The sequence below is a fragment of the Lissotriton vulgaris genome, chromosome 3_1 (genome assembly GCF_964263255.1).
Source record: "Lissotriton vulgaris chromosome 3_1, aLisVul1.2, whole genome shotgun sequence".
Lineage (NCBI taxonomy): Eukaryota > Metazoa > Chordata > Amphibia > Caudata > Salamandridae > Lissotriton > Lissotriton vulgaris.
The window spans coordinates 1895270660-1895273281 of NC_141689.1; the positions used below are offsets into that span (position 1 = coordinate 1895270660).

At 47.4% G+C, this 2622-nt stretch overlaps 1 pseudogene; it reads right to left on the reverse strand.

The window, feature by feature from the left end:
- Positions 1-1222: 1222 nt before the first annotated feature.
- Positions 1223-2224, reverse strand: LOC147728595 (28S ribosomal RNA; annotated as a pseudogene).
- Positions 2225-2622: the final 398 nt, after the last annotated feature.

Consider the following 2622-nt stretch of genomic DNA (forward strand, 5'->3'; position numbering starts at 1 on the left):
CAAGGACGTGACTATATCTCCCTCCCTGTGTATATATAATTTATATTTACACGTGTCCCTAGCTCTATCAGTAATTCTGATGTAATAAGCTTAGGAAGGTGGGAGTCAGGGCCTCATAAGCCAAGTCTGGACAAAGGGTAATGGGGGGTCCATTCAACCCCCAGCACGTCGGTGCTTCCTCCTTTGTCCGTGGCTTCCATGGTTGTGACTCCTACGTGGACACACCGGTGCGCGTAACTCAGCGCTTTATAAATGTCCCTATTATTATTATTACCTTCCTAAGCTTATTACATCAGAATTACTGATAGAGCTAGGGCCACATGTAAATATAAATTATATATACACATTGATAAAGAGAATATCATCACACTTCTTTGTACATACACCTTAAGAATTTTTGTGGTAAAACATTAGTGAGTGACAGGGGGATCTGACCCTGGTCCTGACGAAGGGGCATAGCGCCCGAAACATGTTGACCCGCACAGGAGAGTAAGCCCATTAACTTGCTGTATCTCTCCGAAACACTTTTTTAACAATACCAGCCAGTGTCTATTAAATAGTTTTTTCTACCAGGTATTTTTTAACACCACTTACTTATATTTCACCACTGACCCTACTGACACTCACTCCAATTCACTCACATAGCACCCACATAAAAAGGTGCTCCAGCGTAGTCGCTTGTCGCAGCACTGCCCCGTCCCGCAGCGGGGCGGAAAGACCCCAAAGATGAAGCATGACACCAAGGGCCCTTTTGGTGTGTGAGGGTATTTTAACACACAGTGTGTATTCCATGAACATCAGGATACATACCAACTCTACGTGAGGTGTACCTTTGTTGATAAACTATAACATCTGGTCATACAGCCTGACAACCAGATGGCCCAGGTCCACCCAGTGACCAGATGGCCCAGGAGGACCAGACCCAGGACCCAGCCACAAGATTGACCACCCACTCTGAGGCTGGTTCTCGGCAGGCTTTGTCTCGCGGCTGCTTGCCTCTGGGAGAATTGCGCAGGAGTAAGGAGATCCCGGTCCAGCCATCTGGTCACCCTGCTGGCCAGCAAGGGATCATGCCCCTGTCCTCCGGCAGCACTGGGCATGAGAACCCCCCTGCTGGCTGGCACATGATGGAGGTGGCCTCCCTCAGGCTCCCTCTCGCCAGCCTGCTGGCAGAAGGACCCATCCCCAGGTGTGGTGGAGGGGGGTCTGCGGGCTCCCAGGGACAGAGACAAAAGCTTGGTTTTGAATAGATCACAGTAAGGTAGCTGCTCTGCTACTATTTATGGAACACTGACCCAAAATTAGGTTGTCTATGAATGATTTAGCACCAGGTGCCCCACAAACATGCAGTGAAAAAGGGTGACTGAGGTGGCCCTCTTCCGTCTGTGCTGTGCTCCCCAAGCGAGTGGCTCTACGCAGTGGTCTAAGAGGCCGGCTATCCCAGGCCAACCTAAGCTCCACGGGGCTGCGGTATCATTGCGGTTTAGGGGGAATTATGACTTAGAGGCATTCAGTCATAATCCAACAGATGGTAGTTAAGCCTCACTGGCTCCTCAGTGAAGCACATACACCAAATGTCTGAACCTGCGGTTTCTCTTATACTGAGCAAGATTACTATTGCAACAATGCATCATCAGTAGGCTAAAACTAACCTGTCTCATTATGGTCTAAACTCAGCTCATGTTCCCTATTAGTCGGTGAATAATCTATTGCTTGATGAATTCTGATTCACAATGATAGGAGGAGCCAACATTAAAGGATCAAATTGTGACATCACTATAAACGCTTGACTGCCACAATCCAGTATCCCTGTGGTAACTTTTCTGACACCTACTGCTTGAAACCCAAAAAGTCAAAAGGTTTGGGAGGTCCCGCTTTCACGGTCAGTATTCATACTGAAAATTGAGATCAGCTTTTGCCCTTCTGCTCCATGGAAGGTTTGTGTCCTCCCTGACTTCACCTTAGGACACCTGCATTATCGTTTTGACAGGTGTACCAACCCAGGCAAACTCACCACCTGCCACCATCTCTGGGGTTGATGGAGCCCGGCGGGTGCCAAGAGCCAGAAGCGAGAGCCCCACCTCACTGTGTAAATGGAAAGATAAGAGTAGTGGTATTTCATGGGAGGTCGGAGGGCCTCCCACTTAACCTAGCCCTCTCATGTCTCTTCACAGTGTCAGACTAGAGTCCAGCTCAATGGGAAGTTTCTTCCCCGCTGATTCTGCTAAGCCCGTTCTCTTGGCTGTGGTTTCGCTAGACAGCAGATAGGGACAGTGGGTATCTCATTCCTTCATTTATGCACCTCAATAATTAGTGACAAGGCATTTGGATATTTGTACCACCATGCGGTGGTTCATTCTTGGTTATTATTGCTGCCCATCAGCGTCAAATCAGTCTTACTTCCAAAAACACAACATTTGTTCCGGAGTACAGCCACATTTAAATCTGTCTTTACAGGAACTGGTATCACGTATAGGATAGAGATAGTGCACCCTGCAGTACTATTCTAACAATATAAAATGTCTACGAACAGTCCTGAGAAAATTATGGTATGATTAGCTGGACATTGATTATCAATATGTGATTTATACTGATTGTATGCCGGCAATTATTTGAGATCTA